We start from the raw sequence: 24,443 nt of genomic DNA, 5'->3' as shown, positions 1-24,443 counted from the left end.
CGGGCGTTTTACGTGGCGCAGCTGCTAGCCCCTCACCGGGCGGAGGATCAGTCCTGGGGCGGCGCCGATTCTTTTTGACATAAAATGCCATGGATCCTCCGGACATAGCCTGGAGAATCCAGCCCTCTGTTTTTTGACCGAATTCAGACAACAAAATTGTTGTGAACTATAAACTCGGAATGAACTTCACAATTTTAATAATCTGAGGTAATGTAAATGGGGAAGTTAGAAGCAGTTACAGTAAATCAGGGGTGGGCAAACTACGGCCCGCGGGCCGCATGCGGCCCGCCAAAGGTATTTCTGCGGCCCACCAAGTCATTAAAAAAAAAAAAAAAAATTTTTTTTTTTAAAAAAAAAATTTTTTTTTAAGGTTAATGCGGGGGGGCTGTTGGGTTACTTACTGGTATAGGGTGGATACGTTGACTTGAGTAGGGTGATCATTGCTCGGCACAACGTCGAGGGCCGAAGGGCCTGTTCTGTGCTGTTCTATGTTCTATATGAGGCGCCCAGAATCATAACCGGGTGAAGTAATTATTTTACTTAATATACTATGCGGCCCTTTGTGAATTGTGAATTTCTGAATGTGGCCCTTGCACGGAAAAGTTTGCCCACCCCTGCAGTAAATGAAGGATACTTGTTTCCCTGCTGTGTTAATAATTAAATTGTGAGCCTTGGGCTGCCCTTCTTCAAACTGTTGCTGTGGCAACAGCTGGGGGTTATGGCCTCCAGTGAGCATTGAAAGAAGCAAGTCCAAGATCAGAGAGCGCATTCCTTCGCTACTAGATTTACAAGTGTTGTCAAAAGGGATAGTTGGTGTGAGGCATGGGATAAGATTCAGTTCACAAAACTGATTTAGGCTGCCTTGGGGCAAACTAAATATAACAAAAGGTAGGTGAAGTATCTTTTTGTCTGAATTTACTAACCCAAATGTTAGGTGTTCGTGCTTTTATTGGATCTTTTGTATTTAGCACTGTTACTTTTCATTCATAACCAACATTTCAGAGTTAAATTTTGGAAAAGGGTTTTTGGAGAAGGTGACAGTATTTAAATGAATTTCATTGTATCGAATGGATGAAGTGCTTATTAAAATAATACAGGAGTTATTTATGTGTTTTACGTTACATAACAAAATGCTAAATGTGTTTCTATCATCACTGATTCTAAGAGGGAAATTCCTTTGGGACAATAAAATGAGTGTAAAGTAAGGGCAAGCAGGTTCCTTCTTGGCTCAATTGTGTTCCAGATTTTGGGAACATTTTCACTCACTGTAGTTGTTTGAACACATTGTGTAGTCCAGATGGTTTGGCTCATTGTGGAGATGCAATGTGTTATCCTCAGTTTCCATGTTTGTGTCCATTTTAATATTTAACCACTTGGTCGGCCAACAAGTGGCGAGTATGGTATTGTTTTTCAATTGCCATCAATCCACAATCTTATCTGTTAATTTCCAACACTCTTTGTGTCCTGTTGTGATTGAACTCTTGACTATAGATGGGTTTGGCAGACTACAACAACAAATTCACCCCAGCCTCAAACTGACTCTGTTCCCAAGAATGCATGCGACATATTCAATAAACAAACACTTTCTGCAGCAACGAGTGCAATTTATGGTGAAAGTTCAAGAGAGCAGGACTGAGTGAGGTTCACGGACAAATGTAGCTCTTGCCATTTGTAAACATTTTCTCCCTGAGAGCAACACCTCAGTTTATTGAAACTTTAACAGGGGATGGCAGACTTGAATTGTCTATTGTAAGTCATAATAGTAAGGCCATTTTTAGGTTGAGTGGGTCTGTAAAATTCCTCAGATGGTCTTCCACTGGGCTCCTGCCTGCCTTGACCTTTTCCCGGTGGGAAGGCCCAGCCTCATCCACCCTTGCCCCAGTTCAGGCCCAATTAATGACCACTTGAGAGTCGTTTAAGACAGAGCAGCGGGCCATTCAGCCCATCGAGTCCATGTCCATCTTTACCTTTAGAAAAGATAGGCAAAGTGGGAAAGAAGTTGGGATAAATGAAATGAAAATCGCTTATTGTCACGAGTAGGCTTCAACGAAGTTACTGTGAAAAGCCCCGAGTCGCCACATTCCGGCGCCTGTCCGGGGAGGCTGGTACGGGAATAAGGGATAATTTCACAAAATATTAAGAGGAACAGGTAGGGTAGTTAGAGAAAAACTATTTTGCACTGGTTGGGGAATCTAGTACCAGAGGGAAATCCATAAAAATTATAGCAAGGCATTTCAGAAGTGAAATTAGGGAATGCAAAGGTGGGGAGAAGTCTGGCACTCTTTTCCACAAACAATTAACGCTAGATCAGTTGTGAATTTGAAATCTAATATGTGTAGATCTTTGTTATCCAAAGTTATTAAAGGATGTGGAGCAAAGACAGGTGCATGGAGCAGAACTTAGTGCGCGAAGTGTGTGCACGGTGGGAAGCGAATACGTTTCCTGGTCCCGCCGGAGATCAATTAAAAATTACGATATTATGCTGACTGTCCACTTAAGTGACAGCCAGTGTGCTTCAAGTCCACATTGGGTTGGCGGGGTCGGCAGTACGGTAGCACAGTGATTAGCTCAGCTGCCTCACAACGCCAGGGACACGGGTTCAATTCCGACCTTGGATGACTGTCTGTGTGGAGTTTGCACTTTCTCTCCGTGTCTGTGTGGGTTTCTTCCGGGTGCTCCGGTTTCCTCCCGCAGTCCAAAGATGTGCAGGTTAGGCTGATTGGCCTTGATAACTTGCTCCTTAGTGTCCAAAAGATTAGGTGGGGTTACGGGGATAGGTTGAGGGCGTGGGCCTATGTGGGGTGCTGACTCAATGGGCTGAATGGCCTCCTTCTGCACTGTAGGGATTCTATGACAGAAGCATAGAATCCCAGGCCAAACCCTGCAGCAAACTCCATAGTTCAATGCAAGATGGCGCAAGCAAATTAAACCCCAAATGGTAGCTGTGTATTTTGGTATAACCCCTTAGGAGTATGAATGGAAACATATCCTCTTGACGCCTTGCCCAGTTCTAACTGTTGGTAAGCATGGCTCATATACAACTTGGTATATGTCAAACCCCCAGCCAACTGGGCATATAGATTCTCTATTTTGGGGATGGGGTACCTATCTAGTTTCATGGCCTGATTTATCGTCAGTTTGTAATCCCCACAGATACAGACGGTCTTGTCTGGTTTGACTACTGGCACAATGGGCGCTGCCCATTCTGAGAATTGTACAGGCCTAATGATACCCAAATCTTCCAGTAGTTGTAGTTATGTCTCTCCCATCTCTACCAATGCGTAGGGCATGGTTCTTGCTCTAAAAAATCTCGGGATGGCTTTGATCTTTCCCAATTTTCCCTGGAAATATATTGGTTTTTATTTTATTATTTCATGCAGGCAACTCTCTTCCAATTTAAAAATTCCCATCCAGTTTCCCTTGATCGCTTGGAGCCAGTCATGCTCCATTACACTCGGTCCTTGGCCTGAAACCACTATCAACAGTAGCTGTGCAGACTACTGTCTATAACTCACTGGAGTCATAGAACATAGAACATAGAACACTACAGCGCAGTACGGGCCCTTCGGCTCTCGATGTTGCGCCGACCTGTGAAACCATCTGAAGCCTATCTGACCTACACTATTCCATTTTCATCCATATGTCTATCCAGTGATCACTTAAATGCCCTTAAAGTTGGCGAGTCTACTACTGTTGCAGGCAGGGCGTTCCACACCCCTACTACTCTCTGAATACAGAAACTGCCTCTGACATCTGTCCTATATCTATCACCCCTCAATTTAAAGCTATGTCCCCTCGTGTTGGTCATCACCATCCGAGGAAAAAGACTCTCACTGTCCACCCTATCTAACCCTCTGACTATCTTATATGTCTCTATCAAGTCACCTCTCAGCCTTCTCCTCTCTAACGAAAACAACCTCAATTCCCTGAGCCTTTCCTCGTAAGACCTTCCCTCCATACCAGGCAACATCCTAGTAAATCTCCTCTGAACCCTTTCCAAAGCTTCCACATCCTTCCTATAATGTGGTGACCAGAACTGCACGCACCACTCCAGGTGCGGCCGCACCAGAGTTATGTACAGTTGCAGCATGACCTTGTGGTTCCGAAACTCAATCCCCCTGCTTATAAAGGCTAGCACACCATATGCCTTCTTAACAGCCCTATTAACTTGGGTGGCAACTTTCAGGGATTTATGTACCTGGATGCCGAGATCTCTCTGTTCATCTACACTACCAAGAATCTTGCCATTAGCCCAGTACTCTGCATTCCTGTTACTCCTTCCAAAGTGAACCACCTCACACTTTTCCGCATTAAACTCCATCTGCCATCTCTCAGCCCAGCTCTGCAGCTTATCTATGTCCCTCTGTATCCTATAACATCCTTCAGCACTATCCACAACTCCACCGACCTTCGTGTCATCTGCAAATTTACTAACCCATCCTTCTACACCCTCTTCCAGGTCATTTATAAAAATGACAAACAGCAGTGGCCCCAAAACAGATCCTTACGGTACACCACTAGTAACTGAACTCCAGGATGAACATTTGCCATCAACCACCACCCTCTGTCTTCTTTCAGCTAGCCAATTACTGATCCAAACCGCTAAATCACCTTCAATTCCATACTTCCTTATTTTCTGCAATAGCCTACCGTGGGGAACCTTATCAAACGCCTTACTGAAATCCATATACACCACATCAACAGCTTTACCCTGATCCACCTGTTTGGTCACCTTCTCAAAAAACTCAATAAGGTTTGTGAGGCATGACCTACCCTTCACAAAACCGTGTTGACTATCGCTAATCAACTTGTTCTTTTCAAGATGATTATAAACCCTATCTCTTATAACCTTTTCCAACATTTTACCCACAACCGAAGTAAGGCTCACAGGTCTATAATTACCAGGGTTGTCTCTACTCCCCTTCTTGAACAAGGGGACAACATTTGCTATCCTCCAGTCTTCCGGCACTATTCCTGTCGACAAAGAAGATGACATAAAGATCAAGGACAAAGGCTCTGCAATCTCCTCCCTGGCTTCCCAGAGAATCCTAGGATAAATCCCATCTGGCCCAGGGGACTTATCTATTTTGACATTTTCCAAAATTGCTAACACCTCCTCCTTTTGAACCTCAATTTCATCTAGCCTGGTCGACTGAACCTGAGTGTTCTCCTCGACAACATTGTCTTTCTCCAGTGTAAACACTGACGAAAAATATCCATTTAACGCTTCCCCTATCTCCTCTGATTCCACACACAACTTTCCACTACTATCATTGATTGGCCCTAATCTTACTCATGTCACCCCTACTATTTTTATGGTCTCTCTGTATGTGTAGCCAGTCTAGCTGCAGTACTTTCAACCTCAGGGGTTGAACTCCTTCCTGGAGATACCAGTTGGTCTGTTCGCTCACGACACCCCCATGTCTCCTTCCATCTTCAGTGGCTGGTTGTTCACTAACAACACCACTGTGGTGGGGGTTGCATTGCCCATTTTCAGATTACTCAGCGACAAAATGTTCCATTCTCCCGCGGGGCAATCCTCCATACTATGCACGGGACTGCATTATTTATGCTAATGGCACTGAGAGGCCCTGCTTGTATTTACAATTGTGCCTCAAATATCCTTTCTTTCCCTCACACGTGAAACACTCTGCATTTCTAAATCTACATGTGTCTGGGGAGTGACTCACCCCCGCACCATTATCAATCTATTATTCCAAGACTGTTGTTTGAATCTTCTATACTTCACGGCTCTTCTGGCTTCTGGGTTATTCTCCCTACTTAAACTAGTGGCTTCACTCCTGCTGCCACTGCTGCTCACAGCTTTCTGTCCTAACTGGTGGACTTTGTCGCTCTGTGCACTTTACAGCCCCTGGATTCCCTTCTCGGCCCTCTGTTTTGGTGATGCCATTTCCTGCATCTTTTTAAAAGTTAACTCTGATTCAGCTGACAATTTCTTCTGTATAGCTGCATTGTTTACACCAAATACCAATCGGTCCCTTAGCATGTCATCCAATGCTGATCCAAAATTACAATGCTCTGTTATTTGTTCTAGCCTTGCAATGGTGACCACAATGGTCTCTCCTGGGCCTCCCCATTGAGGTAAATTTGTACCTTTGTGATATTGCTCAGGGTAGTAATGACCCTGTGCTAGCTCAATGAGTTCTGCAAATGTCTTGGTGTCAGGAGTATCTGGGGGCGTTAAACTTCAAATCAAGTTATAAATCTGGGTCCCACATGTAATCAGCAGTACAACTTGCTTCTTATCCTCCCCCACTATTTAATTATCACAGAAAAAATATTACAAATGCTCCACCTCCTGTTGCAGTCTTCTATCACAGCATCGAAAGCTTCTAATTTTCCAAAAAAATGGCACGACTACATTTTGCTCTTTTTCAGGCTGGACTCAACTGGGCTTGTTTTACAATGCAAATCTTGCAACCGAACTTTCCTTCAAAATTCTTTCTTCATTGCAATCTGAGTCGCTGTTGTTTTCCTCGTTGCTAATGTAGTAAATGCAATAACCACCAGCTGGCTTACTAATGATGGGTTTGTTATCAAAACAAACTAAAAACAGGGCACTATAATCAACATCTTCATTCTCAGCACAAAGATCACAAAACTGGCTGCAAAAGCCCGTGCTCTACACCTAGATCCCCGCATTCATTCCTCATTGGACGATTGGGCCACATGACCCTTCCGATGCCCATTCCCTTAAAGGGACTAGCTACTCCAGGCAGGAACATGAAGTTGATGTAAAGGTTCATCCATCATCTTCAGTGCAGTGCTGCCGGAAGACTGCACAGTCAGAGGTGCTGCCTTTTGGATGAGATGTAAAATGGAGGTTTCATCTGCCCTCTCAGATGGACATAAAAGGTCCCATGGCACTGTTTCAAAGAAGAGCAGGGGAGTTATGCCTGGATTCCTGGTCAATACTAAAATAGTTGAATTGATCATCTGCCGGCTGAGCACAAATTGGCTGCCATATTTCCCACACTAAATAGGGATGACACTTCAAAATCATTCAATTAGCTATCAAACACTTTGAGATGTCTGCTGGTCATGAAAAGTGCGATATAAATGCAAGCTTGTCATTTTGATCAGGTTGAACCAGGCTTCAGGAGCCATCTAGCCTACTCTTATTTCCTATGTTCTTAAGTCAGACCCATCATTTCATGGTTACCATGACCATCGGTTATCATGGCTCCACAGAGGAGAAGAAATGTAAATGATCTGTTTTAAACTTTGCACAGACTGCCAATGAGTTGGTTTGCCACCAACCTTCAGACTCTGAAGCAAACCATCAATCTACGAATGCGCAAACAGATGACGGAATATTTTGTCTGGTGAAACTGATGGACTGGCTCATTAAAGCAAAGGTTTTGCAGCGTTCTCATGCTAGCATGGCAACATTACGGTCAACAATTCACAAATTAGGTGGTAGAAGGAGCAAAACAGGTTACCTCTAGGAATGGAGCTAGGAGCTAGCATCCACTGCATGCTTAAATAAAGATTAAGATCATCAGCTCAAACTAGAGGGTGCATTACACCCGTAATATCCACACTTGGGTGCAGGTGCTTGCCTTAAGTCAACCCTTGTATTTGCAATCATCACTCCAGTTGATCTAAAGGAATGCATGACGAACTGGTTCGAATGAACACCAGATTATTATGAAATTTCCAAGTTTAATAACATGTTTTTGCCTTCTGGAAAGATCAGATACCACCTACTCTTTTTATAGCTTTGGATCATACTCGCATTTCTTTATGGTATCTAATCAAAATGTTTGTTCATGCATAACTAAATCATCATCAGTCTGAGTCAGTACAGAAACTCCTTTCAGATGTCACTTATGCAATGCATAAGGCATTTTAGTTTTTAGGCAGCGTAATGTCTTGGAAGAGCATGTTCTGCATTTGTCATCACTATGGCAACACTGACATTCCATGTCCATGGCACCTTCTCAATGTTTGTTATAGAAAACAAAGGTAAAAATAATACCTTTTTAGCACTGGACGTGGCCAAAACTGTAACCTTTCTGTATATAAACAAGACAAGGTGTCTTTTCAGATCACTGCCATCGGTTTAAGAAGTTTAGTTTTAAGGCTGAAAGAGGTTTGGTGTTTCGCATGTAAAATGTAAAACAATTTAAAGACTTTGAGAATGCAATGGGAGAATAGTTGGAAGCTATTGACGATTTAATTGTATTCACTTTGCACCCCAATCACATCAACATTTTAACTTTCAGTCTGTCTGGAGGAACTGGACACAAAAGGATTGGAGGTCAGTGCTCGCCATCCTGAGAGTCAGCACATAAAGCGCTGCCAACCCTCAGAAGCCCACTATCGTTTAATGCTCACTTGAACGTAGATTGGCAGTGGGCAGGACTTCTCTCCATCCTTGAAGGTAAGTCCCACCATGACAGCTGTCAGCCAATCTGATTGGCCAACAGCTCTCCATCCTGGCCAGGCACAGCGCTGCAGTGGCCAGAAGCAGTACTGCAGCACTCCTGCCTGGAACTAAGTCCCAGTACCACTGTAAAGGTAAGTCCCGGGGCAGGTGCGGAGGGAGGGGACAATCACAGCTTTGACGGTTGGCCAGGGGGGAGGGGGCTTAAATTCCAACATCCTGGGGCGAGGGTGCTGAACTCAAGACGCCTTCTGATTGAGGCGCCCTACCCCTCCTGCCCAAGGTGGAGAAACGTTTTTCCTGTTTCTCACCCTACCTGCACACAACGCCCTACCATTGAGGCTGGGTGGGAAGGGGTCTAAATAGGCACTTATGAGCCTATAGGTGAAATAGGTGAAAGGGCAGATGTAGAATCCACACAGAGTGACCACAAGGAACGATGGGCGGGTTGCAAAAATATAGGTTTATTGACAGGTACATTAAAGTACTCCACTCCCTGAAAGGTTCTCCTGCCCCAATCTTCACCCAGGTCAGGGTTTTTATACAGCAGAGGTTCTCCTCTTTGAAGGAGATCCCCAGCCCGTTACCAGGTACTCAGTAGAGGTCACAGGGACCCGATGGTCCACAACCTCCGTGCAGGGCCGGCGCTAGGAATTGCGGGCCCAATTAGAAAAGTGATGGCGGGGCCCCTACACTACAAAAGTAAAAATTTATGTATGTTTATATTTCGTGTAGTATGCTCGTCTTTAACCAAAAAAAAACATTAAATGCTTGATATATTAAAATTTTGAAACTTACTTACCCGGGCGGAAGGATTTGGCGGCGCAGGGCTGAAGGATTTGTCGACGGTAATGCGGTGCGTTCCCCAAAAGTAAAAACTACCCTATAGTTCCTCTTAGAATACAGAAACGGCTTCAAACAGTAACTCTGTCGCCGCTGGCGCGGGGCCCCCTTAAGGTCCGGGGCCCAATTTGATGAAATTGGTCAAATAGGCTTAAAACCGGCCCTGCCTCCGTGGACGTTGTAACATTCCTCCCCCCCCCCCCCCCCCCCCCCCCCCCCCCCCCCCCCCCCCCCCTTGCATAATCCTGACCGGTATCCACATCAGCGGACTGGCGTGAGGGCCTCTTTTTCCTCCTCTGCTGGGGTTGGCGCTCGAGTGTCATTTGTGCGGGTTCCGGTGGCATATCCACTTGTGCTGCCCAGTGGGTTATGGGGGATAGGGTGGAGGTGTGGACTTGGGTAGGATGCTCTTCCCAAAAACCGGTGCAGACTCGATGGCCTCCTCCTGCACGATAAATTCAATGATTCTATGAACCTATGAACCCTTGCTGCTTTATTCGACATTTCGATGGGATCTGGGGTGGGATTCTCCTGTCCCCCAGACGCGTGTTTCTCGGCGGCAAGCCATTGCTGGCAGCGGGATTCTATACTCCCACCACTGTCAATAGGATTTCCCCTTGAAGCCACCCCACACCTCCTTGAAACCCACTGGCAGGGGTGCCCTGCCGATGGGAACAGAGGGCGAAATTTTCCCAAAGGGAGACAAAGTGCCGACGCCGGAGTGAAAACCGGAGTGTTTCACTCTGGCGTCGGAGGCCGCTCCTCGTCCCCTATTCTCCCACTCCCAGGGGGCTAGGAGCGGCGGCGCGTCAATCTCTGGCGCCGGGCCTTGACGCTTGCGTCTAAGTGACGCCGCCTGAATGACGCGTCCGGCGGCGCCTAAATGACGTCACCTGCGCATGCGCGGTTGCCGTCTTCCCCTCTGCTGCCCCGCAAGACATGGAGGTTTGATCTTGTGAGGCGGTGGAGGTAAAAGAGTGCGTCTTTCAGAGATGCCGGCCCGAAGATCGGTGGGCACCGATCGAGGGCCAGACCCCTCATGAGCACCCCCCCGGTGCTCGACTCTCGCTCTGCCCCCCAAAGGCCCCACACGGAGCGGTCGCACGCTGTTCACGCTGGCAGCGACCAGGTGTGGTTGGCGCCGCTCGACCAGAGCGGCGATTCTCCGAGCGGCCTGTCACGACACACCGTTTGGGGGGGTGGGAGAATCGCATGCGGGTGCCAGGGTGGCATGGCGTGATTCGCCTGGCACTCCCGCGATTCTCCCACCCGGCGTGGGGTCGGAGAATCGCGCCCAGAGAATCCCAACAACTAGAAAATTCCCAAAGGAGTCTCCATTTAAGAAGAGGAATAATTCAGAGATGGGGAATTACAAGCCTACTAGATTTCTATTTTGAAGCCATCTTGATAAATACACCATGTAGTGATGGCAAATGGATTAATAGTAATGGCTTCTGGAAAGGAGGATCTTGCTTCATTGACCTGGTTGAACTTACCAGGGTAGTAGTTATAAGTAGACAAGAAATTGGATCACTCAATGGGTTGGACCCACACTTGCATAGTTAAAAGAGCTCACTTAGCTGTACTGCCACTGGGTCTAACTGGCACCCAGCATCGATCGGCATTGCCAAAGAGACCCCAGCAGGGTGCCGATTAGTACTGGTCTCCACAAATGGGGGTCACGTGAAACGGCACTTAGGGTGAGGGGGGGGGGGGCTCCCAGACGATTGGAGACTCTTGGGTGATTGGCATCTGGTTAGGCTGGCACCCTGGCACTGCTGGTGCTACCTGGGCACCTTAGTATTGCCATCCTGGTACTCTGGCAGTGCCACCTAGGCACCCTGGCAGTGCCAAGGGTGGCCAGGAGGCACTGCCAGGCTGCAAGGTGCCCAGCCAGTATGCGGTGGGGCGCAGGGGGGATCGAGGACCCCCCCCCCCAAAAGGTGAGTTGGGACATTGGGGGGAAGTCCAGGGGTCGCTTCAGGGAAGGGGTTTCGGGGCACCAATCCTCAGTGTAGGAAATGATGCTAATGTGTGGTTCGGGGGGCATTCCCTGCCAGGGCCTGGGAACAAATCAGTGTCGTTCAATAGTTGGGTAGTTCTCGGCGCTGCAAGCTAATCCTGCCCAGAATGGACACTGTTTTTTTTATTAAATTGCACCAATAATCACTGTTCCTTCACTGTCGCTGGATCAAAATCCTGGAACTACCTCCCTAACAGCACCCTGAGGGGACCGAGGCCACATGGATTGCAGCGGTTCAAGGAGGCAGCTCATCGCCAACTCTTCAAGGGCAATTATGGTTGGACAGTAAATGCTCTCCTAAGCAGAAACACCCATATCTGTTGAATGAATTAAAAAAAGTTCCCATGTCATTTTTGATAGTTGCAAAAAATGGCATGGATCAGGGTGTAAAGGGTTCCTACCATATTTACCAACCCTACCAGCCAAATTATGCCAGTTTCCTGGCATAATGACAGAGGCAATAATCATTTAATACAGTCTGATTTGCCATAACATTTGTGTATCCATCACTTTTTAAAGTACTCTTTTGCGGGTTGTTGGCATAGTTAGCTAGGCCAGCATTTGCTGCCCATCCTTAATTGCCCTTGAGAATGTAATTGCAGCATCAACGTTAAACCCCTCGTGACAACCTTTTCTGCTGGTATGACAGGTGCTACCTTGAAAGCAATATCCCAACCAAAGGAAAGGTATCCTCGGTTAATTGTAGAATACTGTATTCAAAGAACTCCATTTTGGACAAACCACAATCACGTAAAAGAAGACCTCACTTTTTTTTTGTCGTCCCTTGTGCGAAAGAGGCCTTTCTAAAAAGAGTGTGCATCACACCAGTGAGAATGGGATATGTCATCAAATGCCTTCCCTTGTACTGAGGGTGGTAAGAGAGAACGTCCAAATTAAAACAATTCAATAAACGCGTGCAGTTGGAAAAAAATGAAACAAAGGAAATGGAATAAGCCAAGAGAAACACCTACCAAATCACTAAACAGACAGCTTTAAGAATAACAGGAAGTGCTTTCTGCTGCCTCTGCACTGTTGCTGGGTTGCGTGTGCTTAGAAAAAAAAGTGTGCAGGCACATGATGCTGTTCAAAGCCAAAAGGAATAGTAGCCAGTCACTTCTATTCTGACCCTATAATAAAGCCATATCATAAGAACCTCCTCTATTCCCACTACACCGCCCGTGAAGATACCCCATGCTGCAGGTCCACGTCACCCCTGCATTGCAAGACCCTCATGAGTTTCCTCCTGACCTTCATGCCCTGCACAAAAGAGCAGATTTTTAGCCCTAGGACTTCTGGATTTTTCTTATGCGTACAACGGGGGATATATTCTAAAGTCAGGAATGAAAAAAATCATTCGCTTTAGGACAAACTTGGTTTAAAAATTTAACTCTCATGAACAGCTGTTTTTAAGAGTTGGATATTCGGGACTTCGCTTTTTTAAAAAAAACTTTTCTTTTCCATTTTCATGTTAGGGAGTTCTGCAATCGGTCGGGTGAGCTGCTTCCAAGCTATTTCCCTGTCTCTCTTCAGGCAGTATGAATGGGATCAGAAGATCCCATTCAAACAGATAGATTCGAATCTGGATGACGAATATGAGCTTGTTCTACTCAAGGCCCAACATAGAACATAGAACAGTACAGCACAGAACAGGCCCTTCGGCCCTCGATGTTGTGCCGAGCAATGATCACCCTACTCAAATCAACGTATCCACCCTATACCAGTAACCCAACAACCCCCCCCCCCCCCCCCCATCCCCATTAATCTTATTTTTTAGGACACTACGGGCAATTTAGCATGGCCAATCCACCTAACCCGCACATCTTTGGACTGTGGGAGGAAACCGGAGCACCCGGAGGAAACCCACGCACACACGGGGAGAACGTGCAGACTCCGCACAGACAGTGACCCAGCCGGGAACCGAACCTGGGACCCTGGAGCTGTGAAGCATTTATACTAACCACTATGCTACCGTGCTGCCCATCCTACCGTGCTGCTCAAATAGTACTGTCTCCAAAAATCTTCCTCTAAATTTGAATGGCGTAAAATAATTGGCGGTGTTTCGCAATATGCAGCTCTACTGACTAATCCTACCGAATTTGCTTGTTCATTTCACAGGTTTTATGCAAGTTTGAGCAAACACCAGACTCTGTGAAGAGTTAAACCACAGGAAAGTTTTGGCTTAATGACCACATGGAAAATACAGAGGGAAATGAAAGAGGCAACTGTTATTAATAGAACAGCTAAACACAAGACATCAGAAGCACAAAGGCAGTCCTGTCTCAGCTGTAGTTGTGCTGTGATGGACACCTAGCCCCTGATGGCCACCAATTAAAAAAGAAAAGATCCTCAGATGATGTTCAGTATCGTCGCCCCTCAGGCCATTGACTTGTTGGCCAGATTGCCATGCGGAACGCTATACGCCAGTCGTCTGCCTCACGCTGGGAAAGACAACTTGGCAGGACCAATTGCATCCCAGGGAGTTAGTCTACCAGTCAGACCAACAGGCTAACGCTGACCGAAAGCCAAAGGATGGTGGATAACAGGCAGCTGTAAAATACTAAATAGTGAAGACATACCCAAAAAGTTGTAAACAAATCTGTGAACCGAATGACATTTGTGTTTTGGCTTTCTTTTAATTAAATTCGGCACCGGCTAAGGGGCTTTGGAAGAATTTGCTTTCAAAATTCTCAAACACGCTCAAAGGAGGCAATACTAACAATGATGTGCAAATTAGGCAAATATAACGCCCTCAAACTTCTTAAACTGTCCAATGAAACCTTCACAGAAAAATAAATACCTGATGGATCAACGCAAGCCTCTAATGAGAGCATTTCAATTATTAAACTTTTTTGTTGAGAATTAAAATGTCTCTCCCAATCAGTACTGGTAGTTTCTGCACTACCACTGCTGGTACAGAAGAGAAGTGGCATGTGCACTGCTCCCACCCACTTACAGTAGAGTCTGCGCCAAACATCATGTTGTTAAGGGCCTGTGGAGTGTGGTATGTGCATGTGCCAAATATATGCAGAGTGGAAAGATTGTCTTGTTAATCAACCTGTCATTATAACATCACTGCTCCAGTCATTAATCTCTCAAACAGTCACAGCTCAAAAAACAATGTTTAGCGGCACAAGTGACCCTCTCCCCCTATCCAAACCTGGGCACTTTTTAAAAGGTATGATCATCCAAATTACAGATTGTTTGTTTATTACTTTCTACTTGCTGTCACTGGAAGTACTGAGTGTTCGGAGGAGTTCTTCCACGTTGGTAAAGTCTGCAGAATGTGCTGCTGGATATAGGATACGTGTTGCTTGTACCAACAAGGCCTTTGGTCACACCTCTTGCTTCCAGTGGGAGCTTGGGCTGCAGCATCAGAGGAAGATGGAGCAGAGACAGGAAAGGAGACAAGCTGTCCATGTGCAGAGGGGAAGAGGGAAGGGCGGCATGTGTCACAGTGGTTAGCACTGGGACTGCGGCGCTGAGGACCCGGGTTCGAATCTCGGCCCTGGGTCACTGTCCGTGTGGGGTTTGCACATTCTCCCCGTGTCTGCGTGGGTTTCACCCCCACAGCCCAAAGATGTGCAGATTAGGTGGATTAACCACGCTAAATTGCCCCTTAATTGGAGAAAAAATAATTGTGTACTTTAAATTTATTTTTAAAAAGAGGGGAAGAGAGAGGAGGACTCCCAGCAAGAGGCCTCAGTCACCAAGAGCCTTCAGTGAGTGTTCCTACCTGCCCACTAAGCCAGGAGAAGTGTTTGGCTCTTGACATTTACCAAGGAAGTAGTCACAGAACTTTGAATCTCTACAGGGTAGAAGGAGGCCATTCGACCGAATCAATCTGCACCAATTCTCTGAAAGGGCACCCTACCTAGGCCCACTCCCCCCCACCCCATCCCCGCAACCCCACCTAACCTGCACATCCAGACACTAAGGGGCAATTTATCATGGCCAATTCACCTAACCTGCACATCTTGGGACTGTGAGAGGAAACCAGAGCACCCGAAAGAAACCCACACAGACACGAGGGGAATGCAAAACAAACTCCACACAGACCGTCACCCAAGGCCGGATCCCTGGAGCTGTGAGACATCAGTGCTAACCACTGTGCAACCGTGCACTTGAATGATGTTGATCGCACTTGAATGGTATTGCTCGATACCAGGCTGCTGCATAATCTGTCTAAAGATTCCAAACATAAAATTAGAACCTTTGCCTGACTAAATAGACTTTGGAAGACCAAAAAACAGTTTAAAAAAAACGTTATTAATTCCAGAACCACTACCTGGACAATTATTATCTTCAGAGGAATGGCTTCAGGAAACCGGGTGGATGCACACTTGACTATTAATATATATTAGTTTCCAGTCCTAATTCTTGGTAGAGGACCCACACAATCCACAATAACCCTACTGATGAGACCATCAATTCACGTGACACGTGGTTAGAAGTGAACAGTGGTTTTAATCGTCTTACAACAGAGCCTGCCTGTGACGAGATGAACTCTAGATGAACTGGCAGGCAGGCTTCGACTGCCAAGCTTTATACAACCAGTGGTGGGGGGGAGGAGTCATGGGCGGAGCCAAGGGTGGAGCCCAGTACAAACTACCGTACATTCCCAGTACACCACCCCCTAGGGGCAGAGCCGTGAAACTGCTCGTGTGCCGAGCTTACAGAGGCATGGTGCAACATGTGTGATAACAGTGTGAATTATGCTATTATGATTCACCACACCTACTAACAGTTCATCAAAGGCAGGAATTGGCTGCAATGGAGCTACTGGAATTTTTTGATTTGGTTTGCCAGTCACTTCGCAGACATGGCAAGACCTGCAGTACTCTGCCACATCCTAGCCAACAGAAATGTTTTAAAGTTCATCCGTAAGCTTTTGTCACTTTCAAATGGTCTGCCATTGTGCCATCATGAGCTGGCCTCAAAGTCTGCTTCCGATACACAGGACGGGGTGGGGGGGGGGGGGGGGGGGAGCACAATCTGAAAAACCATGTCCCACTCCTCATGAACAGAAACCTCTAAAGGCCTTCGTTTCCTCATCAAAACATTATCTTTCAGATAAACACACAAACAGGAACTTTTGCTGCTTCCTTCTCAGTCAAAGCATTTTCATAGAGAGCGGGCAAGCCTGCATCTCTCTGTTGGTGCTCACGGCGTACTGGCCTGACTCATCATTTTCAGTCTCCAACCTGCCGTTGAACACCAAATCCTCACTTCCAGAACGAGCAGACATTAAAGCAAATCAGGATTTTCAGTGAACATCCCACTCAGATTAATACAGTCACTGAAATCAAATTTCCCCATTTCCCTCAGAGTATTTTTGTCTCTCACCTTAGGCACACCACATGCGACAGCACCAGCAGGAAGCACGCACTTTAGGGTATTTCTCTCAATTCATCTGAATGCTCGGGTAGTAAGAACTGTCCAAGCATTATTGGATTAACAGGTACCTTACCACCAGCCAAATCATCTTCAAAAATAAAGGTCACACCATCAACAGGACATTTAGGCCAGGCTACAACACATCCCAACACCAACTCCAACCACAAATCAATGACATGAAGAGCAACATTCACAAAATCCAACTCAAGCTCCTGAAGTAGTTCCTGCAGAGGACTCCTCAGACAAAGGCAAAATCCCTTCCAGTATAAAAGACTGGGCTGCACCCATATCCCTCAATGTAGTGACTTGTGAAACATTCTCACCTTCATGAGAAAAAGACACCACCCTCTTTCTCCTTGAAAACTGGCTGCTTCGCTTTAGCTTCCAACTCTTCACACAGTGAATTGTCCAATCCACGTGACTGCATTTTCGCCAACCCTTTGGAAACAAGTTTCTGTTTAGCTCTCTGATGCACTATCAATTACGACGAGACGTGAGTAGAATGTAATCGAGGCTTTATTACACAGAGATGTGTGGCCTCCTACAGCAGCTGGCGACATGGCTGCTGTTCGGAGAGCACACACATTTATACTCCGCCTACTGGGCGGAGCCAGCCGACAGGGATCGACCCCCGTACCTGTAGTACAGGGGCCTTACTGTAATACCAATATATACAATATAATACAACTGTGGTGACTACCACATGTACCCCCTGTTATAAATGAGTCCAGCGGGAGTGGTGGAAAACTATATACAGACAGATTGGTTTTATAATTACAGAGAAGGTTACAAATTTAGACGATCGGGCGCCTTGATCTGTCGTTGAAAGCGCCGCAGTGCCGGTGGTGACTCAGGCATCGGCTTGGTCTTCGGTGACTCCGGGAGCGTGTTGATATCCTCTTCATCCCTGGGTGGGAGCAAGGGGAGGGTGGATTGTCCTGGAGTGGGGCTGCGGCGGGGTGTGCCGAGGGAAGGGAGGGTGACGCCGGGGCAGAGGAGGGGGGGTGTGGGGACCCAGCTGGTACCAGGTCCCTGAGGGAGACTGTGTCTTGGCGGCCGTCGGGGTACGCTATGTTGCCGTACTGCGGGATTGCGTGGAGTAGCTGTACCCTCTCAACCAACGGGTCCGCCTTGTGGAGCCGCACGTGCTTGCGAAGGAGAACGGGTCCTGGAGCTGCCAGCCACGTTGGGAGAGAAACCCCGGAGGTGGACTTCCTGGGGAAGGCAAAGAGACGTTCATGGGGGTTATTCATCGCGGTGCACAGGAGCGACCGAATGGAGTGAGTCGGGGAGGACCTCCGGCCAGCGGGAGGCCGGGAGATTTCTGGACTGTAGGGCCAGCTGGACGGCCCTCCAGACCGTCCCATTCTCCGGCTCCACCTGCCTGTTTCCCCGGGGGTTGTAGCTGGTCGTCCTGCTCAAGGCAATGCCCCTGTTGAGCAGGTACTGGCGCAGCTCATCGCTCATAAATGACGATACCCGATCACTGTGGACGTAGGCGGGGAAACCGAACAGAGTGAAGATGGTGTTGAGGGCTTTGATGACGGTGGCAGATGTCATATCGGGGCATGGGATGGCGAAGGGGAATCGGGAATACTCGTCGACCACACTAAGAAAGTACATGTTGCAGTCGGTGGAGGGGAAGAGCCCTTTGAAGTCCATGCTGAGGCGCTCAAAAGGGCGGGAGGCTTTCACCAGGCGCGCACGATCTGGCCAGTTGAAGTGCGGTTTACACTCCGCGCAGACCTGGCAGTCTCTGGTGATAGCCCTGAGTTCCTCGATGTAGTAGGGCAGATTGCGGGCCTTAATGAAGTGGTAAACGCGGGTGACTCCTGGGTGACAGAGATTGTCGTGCAGGTTCCGGAGTCGATCCACTTGTGCGCTGGCACATGTACCTCGGGACAGGGCATCAGGGGGCTCGTTGAGCTTACCGGGGCGATACAAAATCTCGTAATTGTAGGTGGACAGCTCGATTTTCCACCTCAAGATTTTATCATTTTTGATCTTACCCCGCTGTGTGTTAAACATGAAGGCAACCGACCGTGAATCTCCTGCCGGCCAGGTAATGCCTCCAATGTCGAACAGCTTCAACGATCGATTGGGCCTCCTTTTCGACAGAGGAGTGCCGAATTTCAGAGGCATGGAGGGTGCGGGAAAAGAATGCCACGGGCCTGCCTGCCTGGGTGAGGGTGGCAGCTAGAGCGATGTCTGATGCATTGTTCTCAACTTGGAAGGGGAGCGTCTCGTCGACCGCGTGCATCGCGGCATTGGCGATGTTGGCCTTGATACGGTTGAAGGCCTGGTGAGCCTCAGCCGTCAGTGGGAAAGCAATGGATTGAATGAGTGGGCGGGCCTTGTCCACATAGTTTGGGACCCACTGGGCGTAATACGAAAAGAACCCCAGGCATCGTTTGAGGGCCTTGGGGCAGTGGGGGAGGGGGAGTTCCATGAGTGGGGCGCATGCGGTCGGGGTCAGGCCCTAGAACTCCATTCTGAACCACATAGCCGAGGATGGCTAATCAGTCCGTGCTGAACACGCACTTCTCCTTGTTGTAAGTTAGGTTGAGGAGAGTGGAGCTGTGGAGAAATTTAGAAAGGTTAGCGTTGTGGTCCTGCTGGTCGTGGCCGCAGATGGTGACGTTGTCCAGGTACGGGAAAGTGGCCTGCAGTCCGTACCGGTCAACCATTCAGTCCATCTCCCGTTGGAAGACCGAGACCCAGTTGGTGACGCCGAAGGGAACCCTAAGGAAATGGTAAAGGCGGCCGTCTGCTTCAAACGCAGTGTATGGGTGGTCCGCCTTACAGATGGGGAGCTGGTGGTAGGCAGATTTCAGGTCCACTATCGAGAAGACCCGGTACTGTGCAATCTGATTGACCATATCAGATATGCGTGGAAGGGGGTACGTATCGAGCTGCCTGTACCGGTTGATGGTCTGACTGTAGCCAACGACCATCCTGTTTTTCTCCCCGGTTTTCACCACTACCACCTGGGCTCTGCAGGGGCTGTTGCTGGTCTCGATGATACCTTCCCGCAGCAGCCGCTGGACCTCAGACCTGATGAAGGTCCTGTCCTGGGTGCTGTACCGCCTGCTCCTGGTGGCGACGGGTTTGCAATCCGGGGTTAGGTTTGCAAAAAGGGAAGGTGGGTCGACCTTAAGGGTCGCAAGGTCGCAAACTGTAAGGGGTGGTAGGAGCCCGCTAAATTTCAGGGTTGGGCTCTGGAGGTTGAACTGGAAGTCCAGGCCGAATAGCAAGGCATGGCAAAGGATAGGGAGGATGTAGAGCCAGTGTGGTGAATGTGTAACCACTATAATTCACACTGTACATTACTGTGTCCCTGTGGGCTCCATCTGTGAGCCGTTGCGTGGCTCTCCCCACAGGGGGAGATGAGGAGCATGTACAGGGCTCCGCCCTTGGTTCTGCCCCCTTCAGGAAGTATAAGTGCTGCGGTCCTGCGAGTCCGCCTTCAGTTCAGCATAGTCGCAGGCAGGCTCAGTTGTAGGCCGATTAAAGCCAGAGTTTATTCCAACTCGTGTCTCTGGTGAATTGATGGTCGCATCCGCCGGAAGCCGCTGAACTCTACGCCCTGGATGGTGAGGGGGGCGATGCAGTACCCGCGGATCGCCACGGAGTATGATCCGGAGGCCAGGGAGATTCTTTGGTTAGCGGAGTGTACCCCGAGGGAGCAGCGCCTTACCGTATTGGGGTGGATGAAGCTCTCAGTGCTCCTGCAGTGCAGAAGGCAGGATATCTCGTGCCCCTCGACCTTCACCTTTGTCGAAGCGGTTGCGAGGTTGCGCAGTCGAGACTGGTCGATTGTGACCGAGGCGAGACGCGGCTGGTTGTTGGCGGTTGTAGGCAATGAGCGGCCCGATGAGGTGGCCGACAGGCAGGGGTCCTGAGGCAGGGAAGATGGCGTGGCCCATTGGTTCTGAGGCAAGCAAGATGGCGGCACCCAGGGGCCGCACGTGTCGTGGGTGGAGCAAGTTGACGGCACCCACGGGCGCACGTGGTCTGAGGAGAGGAAGATGGCGGTGCCCACTGGCTGCACGTGGGGGGTGCCGGGACAATAGCGGTGATTGAGCGGGCCTGGCACACTGCAGCGAAATGTCCCTTCTTGCCACAAGCCTTGCAGAGCGCGCTCCGCGCCAGGCAGCTGCTGCCGGGGGTGTTTCAGTCTGTCCACAGAAGTAGCATTTGGGTCCCCCAGGGTTGGTTGGCTGCCGTGCAGCGCAGGCGTGGGGTTGGCTGAGGGCGGACGCTGATGGGGTCGCCACCGGCGGGGTCCATGATGCACAGGGGGGGTGGGCCGTGCAGTCGGGGGCATAAGCCTGTGCACTTGCAGTGAGGCGACCGTGAAGCGAGAGCGCTAGTTTCTTGGTCGCCGCGAGGTCAAGCGTGGCCCCTTCTAAGAGGCGCTGGTGGATGTAGTCAGACCCTATGCCCGTAACGAACGCGTCTCCCATTAGCAGGTTCGAATGTTCAGTGGCCGAAACGGCCTGGCAGTCACAGTCTCTCACCAGGGCGAGCAGGGCACGCCAGAAATCTTCCACAGACTCACCGGGATGTTGGTGCCGCGTGGACAGGAGGTGCCTGACGTAGATCTTATTAGTCCGCTGAGCGTAATTCTCCTTCAGTAGCGCCATGGCCTCTGCGTAGGTCGGCACGTCCTGGATGAGGGGGAAAACGTTGGAGCTCAGCCTCGTGTACAGAATCTGGAGATTCTGTGCTTCTGGGATTGGGTCTGGCACAGACTCGATGTATGCTTCAAAGCAAGCTAGCCAATGTTGAAGTCTTTTTTGGCGTTGTATGCTTGAGGATGCAGCTGCCGGCGATCCGGCTTGATGTGGCGGTCCATCTCTGAAAATCTCTGTGTAATAAATTGATGCACTATCAATTACGACAAGACGTGAGTAGAATGTAATCGAGGCTTTATTACACAGAGATGTGGCCTCCTGCAGCAGCTGGTGAAATGGCTGCTGTTCAGAGAGCCACACATTTATACTCTGCCTACTGGGTGGAGCCAGCAGGCAAGGATCTACCCCCATACCTGTAGTACAGGGGCCTTACCGTAATACCAATATATACAATATAATACAACAGTGGTGACTACCACACTCCCAAACCCCACTAGCAAGTGTTTCCATGACTTTACCTTTTTCAACAAAAATTGGAAGACGACCTATCATTTTCCAGGCTACCCAAACTCTTAAATGGGCCTTTTAGCTCACGCTTCACACTATCCCATGAAGAATGTTTCTTTTGGAAATTTCCCTTGTGGATCAGCACATCAACTACCATAGCTGCTTCAGTGGCCTCAAAAAAACTTTCTTCATTTAAGTGAGTAACCAAGTCATCAGGTGGGTTTCTCCACAAGCATCATCTCAGTTTAAAAAAAATCAGAATTGATTTTCTGAGAGTCACACCATCTGTCGAAGAGGGTTTTTTCTCTCTCAAGGCTGTTTTATTATTAAACTGCAACTCAATTTCCTTCTCTGCCGAAACAATCTGTTTCAACTCAAGTTGCAGTTTGAGGTGTTCAAGATGACCATCTCCCATTCTCAGAACATCTGCTGGTAAAATATTTAGCTCAACCAATGCTTATGCTGAAACAGATTTTATCTCCATTTTTTAGTGCCAGAACAATTTATTTTTATTTTGTAATGAACTGAGCTTTCGTGCCCTCATTAAATTATTCCTATGTTGGATTAGTAATAAACTCGTCAAGTACAAGAAACAAGTTCCTTTTCCTCAAAACACTCAAATTTGCTTGTTTTAATAGAGTATAACACCTCAGGCCAAGAAATAGGACATTGCAGAAGAGTAAACACAATTAACTGACACTGCTTATTATCACAATGCAACTCCCAGGCTATTGGAGAACCCTGGGCAGTTGGGCTCTGGGCAGAGTGGTACCCCCTCCCTCCTGCTGACACCCGGGAACCTTGGCACTGCCAGACTGGCACCTTGGCACCTTGGCAGTGCCAACTGGGGCATCCTGGCATTGCCACCCCGGTGCTGCCAGAGTGTCCGGGTGGCACTATCAGGCTGGCAGGGACACTGCCAGGGTGCTAAGGTGCCCAGGTGCCAAGTTGCCCATGCCTAGGCCAGGCCTGGAGGTGCCTTGCTCGAAGGGGTGGGGTGGCGGGAGCTCAAGGACCCCCTAAGAGGTAGGTTGGGTGCAGTGGTGTGGTGTGGGGAGGGGGCGGGGGTGGGGGGGGGGGGGGGGGGGGGAGGCCTGAGGCAGAAGTGAGGTGGCTGAGGGGGGGGTTCAAAAGATCAGAGCGACATTTAAAAATGGCAGCCCGATCCATGAATACACTTCCTGCACTGACTAGCTGAGCTGATCAATGCAAGAAATGAGGTAATTGTGTCCTCAGCAGGGCTTTCCCATTAACTGGCAGTGTCATTCTTGGTCCTGCAGGGGCCGAGAAACAGCCTGCTAAACATGCCCAAAACAGGACTCTTCTTTTTGCCCCGTTAAATCACGCCCGACAGCTCCCGTGCCCAGCAGCGTTCCTGGACTGGTCACGGCTGCTACCGAAAAAACACCAACTGGTGTCCCAGAATCACAGGGTGACCCAGGTCACAGCTAAGTAATGTGGGGAGTGGGGAGGATAGATTTGGAGGTTGCAGGGAGAGAAATGTCGCGGTCAGTATCAAGGGAAGTGGGGTGCTTTAAGCAGGTCCCACTTCTCCATTCCCAGTCCCTCAATCACACAATGAGTACGTCTCATTGACAGGTTGCCCCCTCACCCCAAAGTGACAAGCTGGCTGCAGTTATATTTGTCATGTATGGCGAGAGGCCCATCTGTAGCTTCATTGGGAAGGAAGTATGAGGATCTTAGGTGGTAATTAATTGGCAACCTAAGGGCCTCATTGGTGCTGGGGAAAGTTGACCATGGGCCTTCCCATCCATAACCTAATGCTGGCAGAGACAGAACACTGATAGGGTTCAGGTACATCAAAATTCTTTCTCATTAAATATCCTTCTCGCCTTCAAGCTCGCCACCAGAAAGAGCTGAAGATTCCACCTACATTCTGCAGTGCAGTCTCCAAGACCCTTGGAGCAAGTTCTGTCCTGTTGTGTCAATTCTGTTGCTTCCTTCAGGTCTTCTACCCTTCTTCAAGCCATTTCAGTCCCTGCTGCAGCCAGAGTGCTCCTCTCCTTTAAGGGGTGCTGGCTGATTTTAAGTAGCGCAGGCTAGCTTTAAGTGGCTTAGGCCTAACATGAACCTGGGCCCCATGCTCAGTCATGTAGTTACTCAGTAATGTGTTCAGTGCTGGGCTGCATGCCACGCATCATTATCATCGGCAGACTGTACAAAGTTTGTGTGCTGCCTGCATCACTTTGAACATGTGTGGGGTAATCGGGCATCGTGATCTCTGCACCCGGCCTTGGGGGCAATCCAATTTAGCCCAAACTGTTGGGGTTCCACATGGCCACAAATCAGACTTGCACACGCTAATGAACTTGTATTAACAATCAACTTTCTGACAGTTCAGCCTCCATTACTCTGCTGGCCTCACTCCAAAATACAACAACAGTGTTACATCCCAAGGAATTTTATAAGGGATGAGGGATGGGCGGAACTGGATATCGAGCAGCAGTTGAAGAAAGACTGGGAAGGTGGGGTCATAGCATGGATGGGTTTGGAATCTTTTGAAAGTGCCAAGTCTTCATTGGGTGGAAGAATCTACAGAGAGAACGTTTTCGTACATAGGGTCAAGACGGCTGATGGCTTTGCAAAAAAAATCAGTGGGGAATGGAAA

The 24,443-nt window shown here is 48.5% G+C and overlaps 1 protein-coding gene across 2 annotated transcripts in view; it reads left to right on the top strand.

The window, feature by feature from the left end:
• Positions 1-809: 809 nt before the first annotated feature.
• Positions 810-24,443, top strand: part of LOC119968820 (uncharacterized protein C21orf62-like) — a 49,290-nt gene continuing 25,656 nt past the window's right edge. Inside the window, exon 1 of one of the 2 annotated variants that reach the window (XM_038801653.1) lies at positions 810-888. The gene's annotated coding sequence lies outside the window, so the exon portion shown is untranslated. Of the gene's footprint in view, positions 889-8,322; positions 8,408-24,443 lie in introns of those variants that run through there. The other variant, XM_038801655.1, reaches the window with a different exon arrangement.

The sequence above is a fragment of the Scyliorhinus canicula genome, chromosome 7 (genome assembly GCF_902713615.1).
Source record: "Scyliorhinus canicula chromosome 7, sScyCan1.1, whole genome shotgun sequence".
NCBI lineage: Eukaryota > Metazoa > Chordata > Chondrichthyes > Carcharhiniformes > Scyliorhinidae > Scyliorhinus > Scyliorhinus canicula.
This window is presented reverse-complemented; position numbering and strand designations above follow the sequence as displayed.